This window comes from Trichosurus vulpecula, chromosome 5 (assembly GCF_011100635.1).
Source record: "Trichosurus vulpecula isolate mTriVul1 chromosome 5, mTriVul1.pri, whole genome shotgun sequence".
Lineage (NCBI taxonomy): Eukaryota > Metazoa > Chordata > Mammalia > Diprotodontia > Phalangeridae > Trichosurus > Trichosurus vulpecula.
Genome location: NC_050577.1, coordinates 280372204 through 280394313, shown reverse-complemented (window position 1 = coordinate 280394313; position 22110 = coordinate 280372204). Strand labels below are relative to the sequence as shown.

Below are 22110 nucleotides of genomic sequence, written 5' to 3'. Positions count from 1 at the left end.
TGAGGCAATAAGCTTTTCTTATAGTTCAGCTCTCATAGGCATACATTATTACTACTAGGGAAAAAAAAAACATAGCTTTAACTATACAGATCTTTGTTGGCAGGATGATGTCTCTGCTTTTTAGAATGCTGCCCATATTTGCCATAGCTTTCTTTCTAAGAATCAGGTGTCTTTTAATTTTATGGCTGCAATCACTGTCCACAGTGATCTTTGAGCCCAAGAATATAAAATCTGAGACTGCTTCCATGTCTTCTCCCTCTATTTGCCAGGAAATGATGGGACCAGTTGCCATGATCTTAGTTTTTATAACATTAAGCTTCAAGCAAGCTTTTATATTCTCCTTTGTCACCCACATCAAGAGGTTAACTCTTAATTCCTCTTCACTTTCTGCCACCAGAGCAGCATATCTGAGACTGTAGAAATTTCTCCTGGCAACCTTAATTCTAGCTTTTGATCTATCCAGCCTGGTATTTCACATGATGAACTTTGCATATAAGTTAAATGAATAAGGTCTCCATGGACAGTATAAAAAGGATAAAAGATATAACAACAGAAGATGAGCTCCTCAGGTTGGAAGGTGTCCAACATGTTATGGGGGAAGAACAGAGGGCAACTACAAGTAGGCCCAGAAAGAAAGAATCGTTTGTGCCAAAGCCAAAAGGAAGCTAAGCTATGGATGTGTCTGGTGATTAAAGGAAAGTACACAACTGCCAAGATCAATACTACACAAGAACCCAGAATCTCAGATTTATGAACCAAGGTAAGCTGGATGTGGTCAAACAGGAGATGGAAAGTTTAAATATCAACATCTTGGATGTCAATGAATTTAAATAGATGGGAAGTGACTAGATTTAATTCAGGCTATCATTACATATATTTCTGTGGTCAAGAAGCTTTTATAAGAAATGGAGTAATTTTTGCACAAACAAAGCCAATGCAACCAGGATTAGAAGGGAAACAGGAAGCCGGGATACAATTTTTAAAGCCAGCTGATAAAGGTCTCATTTCTCAAATATATAAAGAACTGAGTCAAATTTATAAGAATCCAAGTCATTCCACAATTGATAAATGGTCAAAGGATATGAACAAGTAGTTTTCAGATGAAGAAATTATGGCTATCTATATTCATATGAAAAAATGCTCCTAAATCACCAATAATTATAGAAACACAAATTAAACTAACACTGAGGTACCATCTCACACCTATCAGATTGGCTAATATGGCAGAAAAAGAAAATGAAAAATGTTGGAGAAGATTGGGATACTAATTGCACTGTTGATGGATATGTGAACTGATCCAACCATTCTGGAGAGCAATTTGGAACGATGCCCAAAGGATTATAAAATTGTGCGTACCTTTTGATCCAGCAATACCAATTCTAGGTTTGTATCCCAAAGAGATGGGAAAAAGGACCCACATGTACAAAAATGTTTATAACAGTTCTTTTTGTGGTGGCAAAGAATTGAAATTGAGGGGGATGTCCATCAATTAGGGAATGGCTGAACAAGTTGTGGTATATGAATGTAATGGAATACTACTGTGTCATAAGAAATGATGAGCAGGCAGATTTCAGAAAAACCTGGAAAGATTTACATGAACTGATGCTGAGTGAAATGAGCAGAATGAGGAGAACATTATACACAGTAACAGCAACATTGTGCAATGACCAACTTTGATAGACTTAGCTCTTCTCAGCAATGCAATGATCTAAGATGATTCCAAAAGTCTCAATGATGGAAAATGCTATCCACTTCCAGAGAAAGAACTATGGAGTCTGAACGCAGAAGGAAGCATGCTACTTTCTCTTTTCTTTTTCTTCCTCATGTTCTGTTCTATTCTGTTCTTCCTTCTGTTCTGATTCTTCTTTCACAACATAACTAATGTGGAAATATGTATAATATTATTATACATTTATAACCTATATCAGATTGCAGGGAGAAGAGAGAAGGGCAAAAATTTAGAACACAAAATCTTGTAAAAATCAATGCTAAAAACTAACAAATTAATTTTTTTTTGAAAAAGAGATGGAGTAGACCTTATAATCAATAAAAGTGAGAAAAGCAATACTAGTTATAATCTCAAAAATGATAGAATGGTATCTCTTCAAATCTAAGGAACACTGTTCAACATAACAATAATACAAGTTTATGCTCCAACCACTAATACTGAAGAGGCCAAAGTCGTTCAGTTCTACGAAAACCTACAACATTTTCTAGAAATAACACTAAAAAAGATATCACATTAATCACAGGGAATGCTATAGTAGGAAATCAAAAGATAATTGGAATAATAGGCAAGTTTGACCTTGTAGGACAAAATGAAGCAAGACAACAAGACTAATAGAGTTTTGTCAAGATAACTCTCTGGTCATAGCAAAGACTCTTTTTTCAACAACCCAAAAGGCAATACATGGACATCACCAGGTGGTTAATGTGGAGACTGATTATATACTTTGCAAGAAAAAGTGAAGAAGCTCTTTGCATTCAGCTAAAACAAGACCTGGAACTTACTGTGGCTCAGATCAAGAGCTTCTTATAGCAGAATTTCAACATAAATTGAAAAGACAGGGAAAACCCTCTGACTGTATATGTATGACCTCAGTAACATCCCTTATGAACACAGAGGTGATAAATAGATTTAAGGGACTGGATCTGATAGAGTGCCTGAAGAACTATGGACAAAGGGTCATAATACTGTACAAGAGGCAGCGACAAAAAACATCCCAAAGAAAAAGAAGCACAAGAAAGCAAAATCACTGTCTGAGGAGGCTTTGCAAATAGGTGAGGAAAGAAGGAAAGGGAAAAGAAAAAGATACACCCAGCTGAATGCAGAATTCCAGAGAATAGCAAGGAGATATAAGGTTTTCTTAAAAGAATAATGCAAAGAAATAGAAGAAAACAATAGAAAGGGAAATAGAAGAGATCTCTTCAAGAAAATTAGAAACACCTAGGGAACATTTCATGTAAAAATGGGCACAATAAAAGATAAAAATTGTAGGGATTTTACAGAAGTAGAAGAGTTAAAGAAAAATGCCAAAAATATACAGAAGAACTAAACAAGAAAGATCTTAACATCAACAATGACCATGATGGTATGGTTATTGACCTAGAGCCAGAAATCCTAGAGAGTGAAGTCAAGTACATCTTAGGAAGCATTGCTAACAATAAAGCTAGAGGAGGTGATGGAATTCTAGATGAGCTAATTAAAACCCTAAATGATGGTGCTAGGAAAGCGCTGCACTCAAGCCAGCAAATCTGAAAAACACAACAGTGGCCACTGGTTTGGAAAAGATCAGTTTATATCCCAATCCTAAAAAAGAGCAATGCCAAAGCATGTTCAAAGTACCAAACAACTGCACTCATTTCACATGCCAGCAAGGTTATACTTAAGATTTTGCAAGGTAGGCTTTAACAATACATGAACCAAGAATTACCAAAAGAGCAGGCTGGTTTTCAAAGAGGCAGAGGAACTAAAGACCAAAATGCCAATACTCACTGGATTATGGAGAAAACAAGGGAGTCCCAAAAAAAAATCTACTTCTGCTTCATTGACTACACTAAAGCCTTTGACTATGTGGATCACCCAAAAACATGGCAAGTCCTCAAAGAGATGGGAATACCAGATCACCTTGTTTCCCAAGGAACCAGTATGTTAATGGAATGTGAAGAACTTTCTTGCCCATTAATAGACCTATGTGACCTTTGAGCCTGGGTCACATGGAGCCTGAGTTACATGAAAACCTGAGTCACATGGAGCCTGTGGCAGGAAGAGCTTGTCAAACAGGTGGAACAGGAAGAGAGAGAGTGAGGCACAGCTGGGAGAGAAAGAGGCAAAGCAGCTAGTGTGAATGAGAGGGAGGCATTTTGCCGAATGGAGCTTTTTTGTGAAGAGGCCTGATGGGGGGGAAGTCTCGGGGATGGTGGTACTCCATGTATTGGTACTGTGTACAAACTTCTTTGTTACCATGGTGAATTTGGCTTTCTGGTACCTAAGTAAATATCTTGGTTTCAATCTCTGATCAAGAGAGTCTGTTATAGTTTGCAATTCAAACCTGGAAATATGCCTGCAAATTCATAGCAGCAGCAGTGGGTATCACATTGGCATTATATTTGGCATCACAACAGGATTGCAGGATATAAAACCTCTACTTGGAGACAGGAAGGCTCTAGGGAAGGAAATGGGTGTCCCAGGATGGGAGGATTTAACTTATTCTGCCCTGGTGAGAGAATGGGCTAAAAGCACAGGACTGTGTGAAAACTGGGAACCAAGGCTACAGAAGGGAGAACCCAGAGATTTAGAAACATGTTTGCAAGGAATACCAATACAACTGGGGAAAGAAATGGCAGAGGTGTGTGGAAGAGGATGGGCCTTGTCAACAAGTTATCATATTATATGTAAAAATAGAGACAAATTGCTGGAGGCAAAGGTTCAGATGAAAAAGGAGTTAGCTGACTTGCATGAAAAGCTTTCTATGCTACAGCATTCAAGCTTTCCTTTAGAAGAGCAAGATAGAAAGTCTTAGGTGGGAAGAAAAGGCAGTTGTAAGTTTAGCTCTGGAAAAGAACAGAAACATTAACAGGAGAAAGGTACACGCAACTCTTGCACATGTGGGGTCTGACTGGGACCCAGACACCTTGAAGGAAGATGCATGGGAGGAAAATTTAAGAAAGTTAGATGAGGAGGCTTCTAGAAATGCAGGCGTTTGCCCAATACTATGTAGGAAACAGGAGAACCAGGGGGGCCACATAGTCTTTAAGGAAGTAACTGAGGATTTTACTCAGCAGGAGGTCACAGACATATTAAGTCAATTAACCCCCAAAATGGGAGAATCATTAGTATCTTGTATAGTTAGAATCAGTGATGAAGGGGACTGAGGAGAAGAGACAGATAACATAGACCGTTTGAAATTCATAGGTGTTAGTCAGAATCCTTTTGTACAACAAGCTTTTAAGGATTACCATACTCAGGAAGGTAACAATGGAACTAATTTGTTAGCTTTAGCTGCCAAGGGATGCAATAAACAGTATCCCACTGACTCTACATGGCCTAGTGGAGACAGATCCTGGTATTCGCTTAGAGACTGTATGAGAAAGTTAAAGAACAGGTAGTGAAAACTTCAATTATGATTGCAGATGCAGATGTATATTACATAGTATGGTATATAAAAATATAATAGTGATGCTCTTCCTGCTTATAAGCACATAATTCTGACTCTACTAATTGGGGAAATAGAGTACTGTTTGACAGAGGTGCTGGATAAGATCTCACATTTAGGGAATGGGGAAAAGATAAATTTCCTCAAGACAGAAAAGTAAACAGCCAGTAGATTCAAAATCTGAATACATTAACAAGGAAAGAATTGTTTACTACTTTATTAAGAGCAGGAAGAATAGATGGCATTCCAACTAACAAAGATGTACCTAGAAAACTTAATATTAGACTGAATAGGGAAGTAAGAACTGCCTCTACACATCCTCCTGAACCATTGTATCCAAGTTTGTCACACCTTCATGGAGAATAGGAAATTAGCCAAGCCCCAGCTCGGATTAGAGAAATACACAGATGGGACAACAGAACCAATATCTGATTAACCATATATTGGAAAAATGGATCAACTACTGTAACTAGGGCATTAATAGATACAGTGGCAGAGGCCTCTATACTATATGGAAACCCTGATAAATTTAAACATGGAACTCCTATTACCATCAAAGGAGTGGGAGGGGCTGAAATATCAGCTGGACAAGGTAAGCTAACTTTGAAAATTAGACAATTACCTAAGAAAGAATATACTGTGGTAATTGTACCTATTCCTAAATACAACATTGGGATAGATGTATTGAGACGTATGATTTTAAATTTACCTCAGGGGAGATAGTAATTTGCAGTAAGGAAGATAGGAATTAATACAGTTTTAGTTGCTAAAATAAAAATGGACCCAGTCATTTTATGTGAACCTTCTGAAGTAATTACTTTAAAGCTGTATCATGTGCTAGGTGGGCAAGATGAAATTACCAATATTATAAAGGAATATGCTGAGGCAGGAGTGTTGGTCCCTAAAACCACTCATGGAATAATCCTGTCTGGCCAGTCCTAATGTCAGATGGGACGTGGACAATGACAGTACATTAAAGACAATTAAATAAGGTGATTCTTCCTTTGTATGCTGCTGTTCCGGATACTGTTTCCTTAAAAGAAAGGATCCAGAAATATGTTGAGACTTAGTATGCAGTTACTGATTTAGCCAATGCTTTCTTTATTATCCCAATAGATTCTAAACAATGGGACCAATTTGCTTTCACTTGGCAGAGCGGACAACATACTTTAACCTGCTTGCCACAAGGATATCTTCGTAGCACTACTATTTGTCACAGGATTGTAGCTGAGCATTTCGATGAATTAGAACTGCCTGGTATACAGCTTAGCCACTATATAGATGATATGATGATACAAGGGAAAAATGTAAAAGAAATGGAGAAGAGTTTGATACTTTTAATTGAACATATGAAAAGCAAAGAGTGGGAAGTTAACCCTGCAAAGATTCAAGGGCCAGCTCAAACCATAAAATTTTGGGGTATACAATGGAATAAAGGGCTGCAAGTAATTCTCCCACAAGCTCAACAAAACATTCAGGATTTTCCTATCACTACCAATAAGAAAGAGGCCCAAAAGTATATAGGATTATTTGGATATTGGAGACATCACATTCCATATTTAGGACAGATTTTGAAACCCTTATATAAGGTTACCAGGAAGAAATATGAATTTGATTGGGGACTTAAGCAGAGTAAAGCTTTTGAAGAAGCCAAGGCTGCTATACAGTTGGCCCTGGATTTATGGTCTATGCAAAGTGGCCTGGTGGAATTACAAGTGACTGTAGAGAATGAATATGCAAACTGGAGTTTGTGGTAAAAACAACAAAGCCAGAATGTACCCTTAGCATTTTGGTCTGGAGTTTAACATACCCCTTTTGAAAAGCAGTTGTTAGCTGCATATTGGGCTTTGATAGAGACTGAACAACTGACTCTGGGCCATAATGTAATACTGAGGCCTGGAATCCCAATTAGGACCTGGGTAATGAGTACCCTAGCTTCCCAGAGAATTGAACATGCACAAGAAGCTAGCATACTTAAATGGAAATGATATATTCAAAATGGATCTAAAAACAGGCAAAAGTAGAGTTTCTGCTTTATGAATCTATAGCAAACATAGATACTGAGGGAAATGATACACCCCGCACCAAAGCAACAACTGGTACAGTCCTTGGTAAAATGGAATGAGGGATATGATGGATTAACTGAAGAACAAAAGAAACATGTGTGGTTTACTGACAGGACAGCAAAATATTTGGGCCATAAAAGACATGGGAAAGAAGCAACCTATAACTCATGTACTAGGTGGGCTTTGGAAACTACTGGGACAAGTGGAAGTAGTCAATATGCTGAACTTATGGCAGTACATCAAGCTGTTAAAACAGAACAAGAAGGACAGCATCATATATTTACTGATTCATGGGCAGTAACAAATGGGTTGGCTACATGGATGTCCATGTGGAAAAATCAAAATTGGGAAATTCAGAGTAAACAAATTTGGGGCAAAAAATTATGGGAAGATATATGGGACATGTCTTTGGTTACTAATTTGTCAGTTTTCCACATAGTTACTCACGTGGCCTTCACCACACCAGAACATGAGTACAATGTACATGCTCATCAACTAGCAAAGACTGCTACTCAACATACTGTCCCTACTCTGAAACCAACTGATGATCCAATACTAGCAAAATGGGTCCATCAAACAGCCAGTCATTTAGGGGTTGAGGCCACACAGAGGGGCATAAGATCAAGGTATTAGTATCTCACATTCATTGTTAAAACAGGTAGCAGAGCTATGTCATATATGTCAACTGGAAAAGGAAGGAACTGTTCCTCGGGTAGTAAGTGAAGAGATAGAAAGGGGAAGAGTCCCAACCCAAATTTAGCAAAATAGATTATATTGGTCCTGTACTCCAAGATAAAGGATGCAAATTTATATGTACTTGTGTTGATACCTATTCAGGTGCACCAGTGGTTTGTCCTTATGAGAATGCAACCCAGAAAAGCACCTATAAAACTCTAGATATCATAAGTCCATATTATAGAACCCTAATGCAGATTCAAAGTGACAATGGGTCACATTTCAAAGGTAATGAAATGAAGAGATGATCTATATTAAACAATGTAGAATGGATATATTATATTCTATATTATCCACAAGTATCTAGGTTAATTGAAAGAATGAATGAATTATTGAAAGAACAGTTAAGAAAGTTAAGTTCTAATTATTCTAATCAACATTGGAAAGATAATTTGTTCACTGCTTTACATAATTTGAATAACAGACCATTGGGAGAAAGTACACCTGTAGCCAGAATGATGACCCCAAATCTGCAAATTAGAAAACAGCAAACATATAAGATCCCAAATACTGAATACCAAACTATAAGGCAAGATGTCCCAGCACTGTATCCAGGAATATCAGCAGGATATGATTTACACTGTTTAGAAGATTTTTGGTTGAACAGAAAAGAAATAAGGAAAATCTCTACTGAAACATGTTGGAGAATCCCTAAAAATCATTTCGGACGGATATTACCTAAATCAGGATTAGCAGCACGAGGAATATATGTATTGGCTGGAGTAACAGATTCTAATTATCAAGGAGAAATTATTGTGGTATTCCAAAATTTAGGTGATGAACCTATACAGTTCTGTAAAAATGACAGAATAGTTCAAGTGATCATTATTCCTTGTGAAATAATACCCCTTGTGAAAGTTGACCCTCCTTCCAAAATAACTATCAGAGGAATGGAAGGGTTTGGTTCTACTGATAGAATAAAATTGGGAGCTCAAGTATGGGTAAAACAGAAGCCAGATGATTTTCCAAAGGCTGCGGAAATTATAGCACATGGTAAAGATAACACCATAACTGTTACTTATTCAAGAGAAGATGATTACCAGACTGTGCCCTTAACTCATTTTACCACGAATAAGGTTATGATAGTTGGTTTATGGACTCCAGAAGCATGACTGACACCGTATCTACCCTGCTTCTGGTTATTGTCTCCTTATTCTTTTTGGCTTTTGTCTGTGCAACTACTTTGCTAGATTTGTCTCCTGCAGACTTAGTGCCGTACACTTGAGATGACCGACTGCTTAAGCTGGATGTCACCCTACATCCAAGACTGGGACAGGTCCCTGGACCTGGCACTGACCAAGCTCCAGATGCCAGCTAAAGAAGTGACCCCTTGAATGGGACTTCTCGGGGCAGGGACAGCTCAACATCCAATCTCAGCAGGAAAGCGTTATAGAAGAAGAGACCTTCGCCCTTTACCCGAAGGGATTTTGGGTGCCATTCATTTGAAGGAGGAATGACGGGGTGCTTGGGCTCAAGCTCTCACCCTAAAATATGTGTTTATTTCATGTTATCCCTGTTACACTGTTGTGAAGATATGTTGATACCAGTTACCTCTAAACTCCCATTGACCTATATAATGGACATGAAAGATCTTGGAGCCAAATGTACTGTTAACAAAATGGGAAGATCTTTCATACCCATTAATAGGCCTATGTGACCTACCTTAAGCCTGAGTCACACGGAGCCTAAGTCACATGAACCTGAGTCACCATGTGCATGTGGTGGGAGGAACTTACCAAACAGGTGGAGCAGAATAGGTGGAACAGGAAGAGAGAGAGTGAGGCAGAGCCGGGAGACAGAGAGGCAGAACAGCTACCATGAGTGAAAAAGGGAGGCATTTTGCTTAAGGGAGCTTGTTTGTGGGGAGGCATGATGGAGGGAAGGCTTGGGGATGGCAGTGCCTTGAAAGGCAGAATCAGCCAAATGGAAAAGGAGGTCCAAAAGACCACTGAAGAAAATACTACCTTAAAAATTAGATGGGACCCCCCCCCGCCCACCTTCACCTGGCTGTATATATGTGCATTTTAAACCTAAGTAACTTAAGTATTTTATTCTTATATTTTACTGTAGGGGGCAACACCATTCTCTCAGTCCCTCAAATTTGAAACCTACGGGTCTTCTTTGACCCCTATCTTTCATCATCCTGTACCCAAATCCCATATCCAATCTATTTCCAAGGCCTGCCTATTTCAGCTTTGCAATTTCTCTCCAATACATCCTCTTTTCTCTTCTGATACACTTTTACTCTTTCTGTTGAAATCCCTAGTCATGTCAAACCTGGATTGTTGCAATAACCTGATGATGACTGCATCAAGTCTCTCCCCACTCTGATCCAGCCATCTGAGTAGCCATCAAAATGATATTGTGTAAAGCCCAGGTCCAACCATGTCATTTCTCTACTCAATAAGCTCTAATGTCTCCCTATTGCTTGCAAGATACAAATACAATATCCTCTGTTTGACATTCAAAATGCTACATAACCAAGGCTCCTCACCATTTTCAGTTTTCTTAAACCTTTGTCCCAGCCACATGATTTCCATCCAGTGATCCTCCTTGCTTTTTCACAAACAGCATACTCCATCTCTCAGCTCTGGAATTTTCTCTGGCTGCCCACATGCCTAGGATGCTTTCTGTCCTCATCTCACCTGACTGGCTACCCTGACTTCCTGTAAGTCACAACTAAAATCCCTATCTTCTACAGGAAACCTTTCTTAATTCCTCTAAATTTTGGTACCTACCTCTCTTTTTGCTTCTTATTAATTCTATATATTGCTTGTTAGTAGATATTTGTTTGCTTGTCTCTCCCATTATATTGTAAGCTCCTTGAGAACAGGGGATATCTTTTAACTCTTCTCATATCCACAGCACTTAACATACTGCCTGGCATATAGCATGTGTTTAATAAATATTTATTAACTGACTGATATACCTCAAGTAATGATTTGTCACATTAGATACAATATTAGTATCCTAGTCATGGGGTGCTGTTGTAGACCTCATCCATTTCTTCTGATTGTTTTTGCAGCTGTGAAAAGTCTTAGTAATACCTTCATATAAAAGTGCTACAAATTTATTTCCCACCCTAGTTTTGCTGTCCATATCAAATAGTTGTACACTCTATATTCTCTGTACGGTCAATTCTATCAATCATGTATTCTTTCAGGGCTTAAATATATTATTTACCTAGAAGGAAAGAAGGTTCCAAAACATTTTTGATATCAGATTTGAGATCAAATGTAGATTTTATTTTCCTCAAGATGTTGATTATGGTTTCACAGACAATGAATAGATATAGTAAAAATAAGATTCAAAACAAAAATTAGATGGGAGCAAGTGGAAGCGAGTGACTTTATGAGAAATCAAGATATTATAAAACAGAACCAAAGGAATGAAAAAATGGAAGAAAAATGTGAAATATCTCATTGGAAAAACCACTGACCTGAAAAATAGATCCAGGACAGATAATTTAAAAATTACTGGACTACCTGAAAGCCATGATCAAAAAAAGAGCCTAGATATCATCGTACAAGAAATTATCAAGGAGAACTGCCCTGATATTCTAGAGCCAGAGGGTAAAATACAAATTGAAAGAATCCACTGACCACCTCCTGGAAAAGATCCCAAAAAGAAAACTCCTAGGAATGTTGTTGCCAAATCCCAGAGCCCCCAGATGAAGGAGCCAGAAAGAAACAATTTCAGTATTGTGGAAACACAATCAGGATAACAAAAGATCTAGCAGCTTCTACATTAAGGGATGAAAGGGCTTGGAATATGATATTCCGAAGGTCAATGGAGCTAGGATTAAAACCAAGAATCACCTACCCAGCAAAACTGAGTATAATGCTCCAAGGCAGAATATGGACTATCAATAAAAAAGAGGACTTTCAAGCTACCTCAGTGAAAAGACCAGAGCTGAACAGAAAATTTGACTTTCAACCACAAGAATCAAGAGAAGCATGAAAAGGGAAACAAGAAAGAGAAATCATAAGGGACTTACTAAAGTTCACTGTTTACATTCCTACATGGAAAGATAATGTGTGTAATTCGTGAGACCTCAGTATTAGGGTAGCTGAAAGGAATATATGTACCTATACACACACATATACACATACACATATATATGTGTGTGTGTGTGTATACACACACACACACATATAGACAGAGGACACAAGATGAGTTGAATATGAAGGGATGATGTCTAAAAAAATAAAATCAAATTAAGGGATGAGAGAGGAACATATTGAGAGAGGGAGAAAGGGAGAGATAGAATGGGGTAAATTATCTCACAGAAAAGTGGCAAGAAAAAGCAGTTCTTTGGAAGGGAAGAGGGGCAGGTGAGGGGGAATGAGTGAATCTTGCTCTAATCGAATTTGACTTGAGGGAATAACATACACACTCAATTTGGCATCTTACACCACAGGAAAGTAGGAGGAAGGGTATAAAAAAGGGGGGGGGACAATAGAAGAGAGGGCAGATAGGAAGTAATCAAAAACAAACACTTTCGAAAAGGGACAGGGTCAAGGGAGAAAATTGGATAGGTGGGAGCAAAATATCATTAGTCTTTCATAACATGAGTATTGTGGAAGGGTTTTACATAATGATACATGTGTGACCTATGTCAAATTGCTTGCCTTTTTAGGGAGGGTGGGTGAGGAGGGAAGAGGTGAGAGAATTTGGAATTCAAAGTTTTAAAAACAGATGTTCAAAAAAAAAGTTGTTTTTGCATGCAACTGGGAAATAAGATATATAGGCAATGGGGCACAGAAATCTATTTTGCCCTACAAGAAAGTAAGGGAAAAGGGGATAGGGGGAGTAGGGTGACAGAAGGAAGGGCTGACTGGGGAACAGGGCAATCAGAATATATGCCGTCTTGGAGTGGAGGGGGGAAGGTAGAAATGGGGAAAAAATTTGTAATTCAAAATGTTGAATCAATGCTGAAAACTAAAAATATTAAATATATTTAAAAAATTTTTTTAATTAAAAAAACATAAAATTGGACAGACATGAAGACAGTGGAAGATAGAAAGGCCTGGCATGCTATGGTCAATGGTGCCAAGAAGTATTGGGCAGGGGGCAGCTAGGTGGCTCAGTGAGTAGAGCACCGGCCCTGGAGTCAGGAGGACCTGAGTTCAAATCCGGTCTCAGACACTTGACACGTACTAGCTGTGTGACCTTGGGCAAGTCACTTAACCCCAACTGTCCTGCCAAAAAAAAAAAAAAGAAGCATTGGGCATGACAAAACAACTGACCAACCACATACATTTAAAAGACTTCAGGGATCAAATTTGACTTCATTTAATCCTTTAACTGACAAAACAGTCCTTAAAATATAATATTTAGCACAAACGTCCAAAATGATTAAATTATATCTTTAGGAGCACTTTTTAGTAGAGGACTGAAGATTCTTAATAGATATCCCATATTTCCACCTTTTCATATTATGACATCCCTGAAGCTTATCTCTACTCCTGCTCCTGATAAATGATTCTAAAATAGAGAAAGTTATATTGTGAAATAAACATTTAATAGTAAAAGTTTGGAATAAACGCAGAAAGCTGCTAAGCTTGACATAGTTCCATCCTGTAGGAAGGCAGAAGGTAGGCAGAGGAAATGAAGAATATTTATTGCATATATGGAGAGATGTGGAAAACATAAGAAGCGTCAAGCACTTATTTCTTTTCTCCTCAATAAATAATAGCATACATTAATCTTTTATCCTTGTGTGAGAAACGTGGTTTTGGGGATCACTGGACTTCCTAGGCAGGGCCAAAGTCCTGAGAAAGAACCCTATGATAATCCTTAGGGAAGGCCGTACAGACCACAGGACTCCCAGAGGAAGACCAAGTGGTAGCCATCCCTTAATCTGTGGGGATCACAGGACACCCCAAGACAAGATCCAGGAGTAAGCCCAGCGAGCTTCCGCTGCCTGTTGCTTCCCTTCACTTGACCTTAGGAAAATCCATGTGATTTGCCCATTCACACCCAAAGAACTCAAGACCAGAGTGGGAAGAGGAAGGCATTTTATTATGCTCCTTGAGAGAGCGGGTGTAATGCTCACAGGAACACTCACACTGATACAGCTGCAGGAGCAGGGGTAACCATTCCCTCCACTCTTGCTAGAGTCATGGTTAGTTTACAATCTTTGTTTTTTTACATAGTTTTCCTAGGTTATACAGTTTATATAAATAGGATAATAAGGATACAGAAGCAAAAGTGAAGTTAATTAGATTTTCCTTGTCTTAGTTTAGCATTAAACTATAATTCTTTTAGTTCCCCTACTTTCCCTCTTTAACATATGCAAATTATGCAAATCAGTAGGCCTGGATTCTTGACCAAGACCAGACCCTACATAAGCTTGAACTGGTTCAAGTGGGTTTGGCCTCTCTAATTCCCTAGACTGCCTTCTCAAAAAGCATGCACATGCATACAAGCCTCTGACCTCTCACCTGTCCGACCTTGAGGCCTGGTCTCTGCTAAAGCTGGGGTGGGGGAGGGCGAGGAAGCACACCTTTAGTTCTGTGGAAACAAAACTCCTCCTCCCATTTCTTACACTTGTGATCCTTATTGTGTTTAGTCACATACTCTCAGTAATAAAAGTATTTGTTTTCTATTTAAGAAAGACACTGACAACATCAAAACTTTGTCAGAAGTTAAAAGGAAATAAGACATGCAATAAATCAAGTTTGGATACCCTTTGTACTGTGTAAAGTTATACTTTTTGTGAGTATGCTCCTCAGAGTCTTTATGAACAGGGTTCACAGTTTTTATAGAAAAGCAAAGAGAAAGTCTGCATGCTATGCTTCAAGAAATCCTAATTGAAAACTGCCCTGATCTACTGGAGACAGAGGACTTCCTGAAAGAAACCCCCAAAAGTAAAAGTGACAGGTATGTCACATCCAAAATCTAGAGTTCTCCTGTCAAAGCTGTTAGAAACATACTTACATTGTCTAGGAATAAGCAAGACTCATCGTGAAGCCAGAAACATTTTAATTATAATTTACATTTATTCCCTCTGAATAAATGGGTACCTCCCCTGAACAGAGTACAGGAGAAAGTACAAAGGACTCAGATGGATGCCAGTCTTTTAATAGACCCTCACCTCAAATCTCCTGCCAGGCTCTTCATTGGCCAGATACAACCCCCTGACTGCCTACACCATGGCCCTCCTCAAAGGGCTCGTTCAAGCATGTGTACAAGCCTCTGACCTTTCACCGGACCGACCTGAGGCCTGGTTTCTGCTAAAGGTGGGGAGAGGAAGAGGGAAAGGTACACCTTCAATTCTGTGGAAACAAAACTCCTCCTCCCATTTCTTACAAAGGGAAAAAAGGCTCACATGTAAGTATGTACTCACCTGGATGAAAAGGAAAAACAATGGTGTGAATGAAAAATAAGACTGCACTGCTAATTTTATAAGATATTTTTAAATACTTTATTACTAAACTAAATCTGCCAGAATAGCATCATATCTACTATAAGATATGAGGTTAACTAGTTCCTGAAAAACAGTCCAAAACTTACTCCCAACATGAAATATAGTACTTAAAAAGAGGAGTTTCTCATTATGGAACCTTGAATAGATCATAATGTTTTTAAATAAGATCTTACTAAAGATCAAAACTCAGCTAAAGTTAAACGTTATTTAAAACTCCTCAAGAAAAAAAGAAGAAATATGAAGCCAATCATCACTAAAGAAAATTTAAGGAATATTTAGACCTAGGATTTAAAAACTCTTGTCAAATTTTAGAGCTCTCTCATATTTTATCTTGTTTTGTAAATTCAAGTGTACTTTTTAAGATAACATAAAGACTGAGTTTTCTAAATATTATTAACCAAATGCCTTGTGAAAGAAAGTATTTTGAGAGAGGATTCTGGGAAGATGACAGAATAGGTCAGAAAATTCCGAGCTCTCAAAGATTTTCCCCCACAAAAGAGGTAAATTAAGCACCTTAAGGCAAACAAAGTGCAGGTAAAAATAAATAAGAATAGGGGCACAACAGGGGACTTCCTGGGACATTTTGAGAAGATCAGAATAAAATCCCAGGACAAGGTTTGGTCCCAGTGGAGAGTAAACACCTCCAGGCTAGGATCCTCTTCAACAAGTGGCAAGCCCTGGGGTTAGTTAGTCTGAGAGGCTGCCTCAGCCCCCACCACAGGAACTTTTACCACCCCCCCCCCGGAGTTAGTGAGGGGAGTTGGGTGTCTGAGCCCTGGAAATCGAGGGAACCTTGGCTGCCAAGGAACTCCAGACCCAGCTATGCTACAAAGAGCAGCCAAGAAGGAAAGAACACACACCCAGTGAGTACAGAAGCAGTAGGGCAGAATGCCCCTGGCTGTGGGCACTTACAGGAGGTTGGAGGTTTGGCTTTGGTTACAGGTTAGAGGGGGAAAATTGATCTGGGGCAAGAAGCACCATTTTCCATACCCCACGGCTAGAGGTGATTACAAAAATCGAAGCTATTATGACAAAAAATGCACCGGCAAAGAAGAAAGAATCCAACCATAGAAAGCTATTATGGGAATAGAGATGACCGGGGTTCATCTTCAGATTGAAGTAAAGAAACCCTCAAAGAGTAATGTCAAATTGTCGCCTGACCAAAAAGAATTCATAGAAGATCTTTAAAAAGACTTTAAAAATCAAATGACAGAGATGGAGGAAAAACTAAAATAATAATAATAATAGTAATAATAAAAGAAAAACAAGAAGATTATGAAAGGAAAGTCAACCAATTAGAAAAGGAGATTCAGAATCTTAAGGGATAAAATGACACCTTGAAAATTAGAATTGGGCAAGATGAAAACAGTGAAATTCTAAGAGATTAAGAAATAATTAAACAAAATATGAATGATGAAAAAATACAAGAGAAAGTGAAACATCTTATAAGAAAAACAACAGATCTGGAGAACAGGTCAAGAAGAGAAAATATAAAAATAATCTGACTACCTAAAAGCTATGATCAAAAAAAGAATCTTGATACAATAATACAAGAACTAATTCAAGAAAATTGTCAAGAAACATTACAACAAGGGGGAAAAATAGAAAAAGAAAAATTGTATTGATCACCACTTAAAAGAAATCCTATGAGGAAAATTCATAGGAATATTATAATCAAATTCTGAAACCCTCAGCTCAAGGATGAAATATTAAAAGCAACAAGAATAAAACAATTTAAATATGATGTTGTCACAATTAGAATCACACAAGACCTAGCAGCAGAGACATTACAGGACTGCAGGTCTTGGAACACTATATATCAAAGAGCAAAAGAACTGGGGCTCTGGCTGTAAATATCATACCCAGCAAAGTTAAGCATAATCCTGAATGAAAAATAATGGTTATTTGATCAACTGTCAGACTTTCAAGACTTTGTTTAAAAAAAAAAAAACTTCAACTTAAAAGAAATTCCAAGAGCCAAGAGAAACATAAGGGACATATCAATGACTGATTACAAGGGATTCAATAAGGACAGACCATTTACTTTCTAAATATGTAAAATGCAAAATGAATAACCAAGATTCTTATTAATAATTGGGTAGCTCATAATAAAGATTGGGGTATGCCTGCGTATGATATGAATTTTAAAAGTAAAGCCATTTAGGAACAGCTAAAAAGAGTAATTATTTTATACAAATGAAGAGCAAGAGGAAGAATCAATACAAAGGAACTAGATAGGGAGGAGGGCTGGTAAGTTAATAGTATCTATCTATCTATCCATCCATATATATATTTAGAAGAGTATAAAAGTCCTCTAAATTCAAAAGAAATAAAGTAAGGGGATGGGGGGGAGTGGAAAAGGAAAGAATCTTTAGAGGGGAGAGGGAGGGATTAGGTAAAAGTGGGGTATAGAATGGTGTTTAGATCAACGGGAATGAGAGGATAAAGGAGGGATCTCTAGAGGGGAAAGTGAAGGAATAGGTTGTAGGGGGCTATAGAAGGGTGTCTAGATTTATGGGAATGGGAGGACAGGGGATAGATCCTTGGAGGGGGGTAGGCAAGTAATAGGACAGCAAGGTAGTGGGTAGAACGAAAGTAGAGGAGGCATGAGGGATAGGAAAAAAGAGATGTGCACAAACATATAAACAATTATCAGGAGCAGAATCTGTTTGGGAAAATATGTCTATATATACATTTGTCTATATATGTGTGTGTGTGTACAAAATATGTATGCTTATATATGTATATATAACTATAGATAAATATAGCCACACTTAATTGTATCCTGGGTGGCAGAGGGAAGGGAACAAAGGAACAAAGTAAAAAAGTACACAGCAGAGAACAAAAAAATATTTACAAGGAAGCAAAGAAAAGACAGACAGCTCTCAACACAACATGTAGTATTTATCATACAGGCTTTCTTGAAACGAAAATTTCTTGAAATGAAAAAACATTCAATTACATATTTTGTATCCTCTCTTCTGTTCTGCTATGCATGACATGCTTTGTTTTTCCTTTCTTACTTTGTATTTAACTTCCATTACTTAAATTTATAATATGTTTTTCTTTCTTTTTCCTATTCTGTATTTGTGTTCTGGTGTTAGGGTCTAAAATAAAATTCAAAAAAAAAAGAAAGAAAATATTTTTACTTACAGTTAGTTGCTTGAGCCTATAAGTATGTCTGTTTCACAAGATACAACATCCTAGATTTTCTTGACCCAAGGTTCTTGTCACTCTGCCATATCAGTTGTAACCTGTCTGCTTTCCTTGCATTTGTTACTGGGCTGCTGAGCACTGTTGGAAAAAAAAAAATTATTTGTTAGTCACTACAAATTTATGTCAGCTGATTATCAGCTAGGCACTTATCGTTTAGTACACAGCAATTCTCATCTTTAATAGATTTCCTATCAAATTCTTCCCAACAGCTGTTCTAAACTTTAGGTACTCTACTCAGCTCCAACTCCCATTCTTTTAACAGGATCTTTACTCCTACTTAACTGAAAAGATTGAGGCTTTATACATAATGACAAGACTGGATTTATACTATGTATAGGAAGGCAACATTGGTTCCATATTAGGAAAACTATAAACATAATAGAGCTTTTTATGTTTACAAAAACAAAATAAACAAAAATACACTAAAACATAGACAATATATGGTGCAGCCTGCAAGGATCCTTATGTATGGTTCAGGGGCCCTATTTCTATTTTTTTAACAACACTATTGTAGGTGATGTGATGGTTTACTTACAGACTGCTAGAAAATTAACTAAAAATTAATTGAAACAACTTCAGCATAGTAGCAGGATATAAAATAAATACACATAAGACCTTTCTTTCTACTACCAGCAAAACAAGAGCTAGAAAAAGAAATTCCATTCAATATGGCTACAAGAAAGTACAATATACCTAGAATTCTACATCCAAGACTATATATAAACTATATATGAATTCAAATACAAATCACTTTTTCTAGAAATAAAGACAAGCCTAAATAAGTGAAGATATTAACTGCTCATGAGGGAGGCTGAGGAAATATAATAAAATGAAGTTACCAAAACAAATGTACTTATTCAACATCATAACAGTCAGCCTACCAAAAACTCTCCTAAAAAAGAAGGAAAAAATAATTTTTAAAAATAGAGAAATAGACCAGCATAAGAGATTAGGCACACAAAATAGAAAAGGAAATGAACATACTAGCATAATTCTACAAAACTAAATACAACTACTGAAGGAAAGACTCAGTATTAAAAAAAAATAAGAAAACTGGAAGACAATCTGGTAGAAATTAGGTATAGAAAACCATCTTATACCATATTTTAAAGTATCTAAGAATCACCTAACACTTTTACTGCTCTATTATTCTTCTCCTGGTAAGTAGAATTACATTAAAACCAATGCTCGCTATTGGTTTTGAAATCTTCACACTGAGATGCCACAACAATCAAGTGCTTCTAATTCTTTGGTGGTCAAATAGGAAAGCATAGGTTAGTAAAGCTGTTTTCAAAAATTGGTTTTCAAGTTATTTTATCCTAGCTGCTGAAAAAAATTGCAAGGATAACAACACCACAGTTAAAGCATTATTGATTTTAGATAATGCCTTAGGTTGTATGAGAATGTCTTTTTTTGCCACCAAATACATCTTTATTGCAGCCCATGGATTTTTAAAGAACCCACTGCAAAACTTAAAGCCCACTATCTAAGAAAAATCCTCAAAGAAGCAATTGCTAACATTGTAGGTGACAATGAAATTTCCTTAAGTAATGTCTGAAAAATTGTAATATCAGACCACAATCAAAAATATTAACCATGCTTGGCAACAAATAACTGCGAGCAACATCCATCTGAAGCACATCTTGTCATACTGTGCAAAGAGTAATTGTGAAGATTATCCCTCTCAAGAGTAGACCATTATAGAAGAAACAGCAAACTTGTGAAGAAAGCTTGATTTTGATAAACTAGAAAATGACAGTGTCCAGAATTGCTTGAGTCACACTCAATAGAACTAACTGATGATCTTCATTGAAATCAACTATTTATGCTGAAGATGCGGAAGAGGCAAAATAATATGAGAATTAGAGGAATGCCCTCTCAAAGAATTCAAAGATATTTGAACTTTGGAAGTTGTGAAGGAAAAAATTATAGATGTTGAACCTAATTTTGATTGAAGCATGCAAATCTGCCAAGATGAGGATAGCATTCTCTGCCCTTATCAGCATATGTATGAAGATTTAAAGAAAGAGAAGACAGTTCAGATTACACAGCTAACATATTTCAAATGACAATAACAACATTTTCAGAAGGCTGCAGGCTTCCCACCTGAGTGCAAACACTGCTACAGAGTTCCACATCCAGAGCTACCTCACTATTTATTGCCCTCAAATTAATGACAATGGAGCCGATATACTGGGATTATTCCCCAATAACATCTTCTACTCCTTCCCCATTGAATAGTAATCGAGTTTTGTTAACTGCTATTCCTGTTGGGCAATGTTACTCTTCATCCAAACTCTTAGCTTCTTCAGCAGTTTTTTAAAGTGGCAAAGAACTAGAAACTAAGGGGGTGCCAATCATTTGCAGAATAGCTAAAAATTATAGTATATGAATGAAATGAAATACCATTGTGCTGTAAGAAATAATGAAATGGAGAATTTTAAAAGTTTTTAAGAGTTTAAAAGAATTTTAAAATTCCAGGCTAAGATTCCATGAACTGAGGAAGAGTAATGTAAAAAAGCAGAACCAAGAAAATAATTTGTACAATAAAATCAAGATAAAAAGTGACTTTGAAATACTTAAAAATTCTGATCAGTGCAATAACCAACCACAATTCTGGCATGCCATCCACCTCATGACAAGTACATTCAGGGTACAGAATGGGATATGTATTTTAGGACCTATGCAATTCAGAAATATGATTTTCCTTACTATCTATACTTATCACAAGGGTTTTGTTTTTCTTTTTTTTCCCAATGCAGGGGAGAGAGAAAATAGATCTTTGTTAATTGAAAGAAATTAAAGAAAAAAACAAAGAGAACAAAAAAAGAAGAAAAGGATTATTCCGAACAAAAATATTTATAGCACCTCTTCTGGAGGGGGCCAAAGAACTAAAAACTATGGGGGTGCCCATCAGTTGGAGAATGACTGAATAAATTATGGTAAATGAATTAATGGAATATTATTAAGCCATCAGAAATTATGAAAAGGATGATTTATGGATTCAGAGAAACCTGGGAAGATCAGAAGCAGAGTGAAGTAAATAGAATCACAAGAACAATTTACATAATTACAACACTGTAAAGACAAACAAGTTTGAAATACTTAAGAAATCTGATCAATGTAATATCCAAAGATGATTCCAGAAGACCAATGGTGATACCTGCCTTCTGACAGAGAGCTGATGGACTTAAGCCACAGAATAAGACATTATATTTCTGGATACATTATTGTGGGAATTTGTTTTGCTTGGCTATGCAAATTTGTTACATGGGTTTTATTTTTCCTTTCTGTCAGCTGTGAACTGGAGGCAGAAAGAAGACAAATAGGGATAGGGCTCCAAAAATAAGGAAAACATTTTTTGTAAAGTTGCAGAAAAGAACAAAAAGAAAGTAATCCAGAAGAAATCACAGAAAGCAGAGCAACTTAGAAAGTTACAGTTAAATTTACACTTCAAAGGAAAAGCAAATTGTACATAATAGAGATTCACAATTCCATGTATAAT

The 22110-nt window shown here is 37.1% G+C and overlaps 1 protein-coding gene across 2 annotated transcripts in view; it reads right to left on the bottom strand.

The window, feature by feature from the left end:
• Positions 1-22110, bottom strand: part of CCDC91 (coiled-coil domain containing 91) — a 543117-nt gene that overhangs the window by 446320 nt on the left and 74687 nt on the right. For both annotated transcript variants that reach the window (XM_036759376.1, XM_036759375.1), the window contains exon 2: positions 18543-18683. The gene's annotated coding sequence lies outside the window, so the exon portion shown is untranslated. The remainder of the gene's footprint in view (positions 1-18542; positions 18684-22110) is intronic.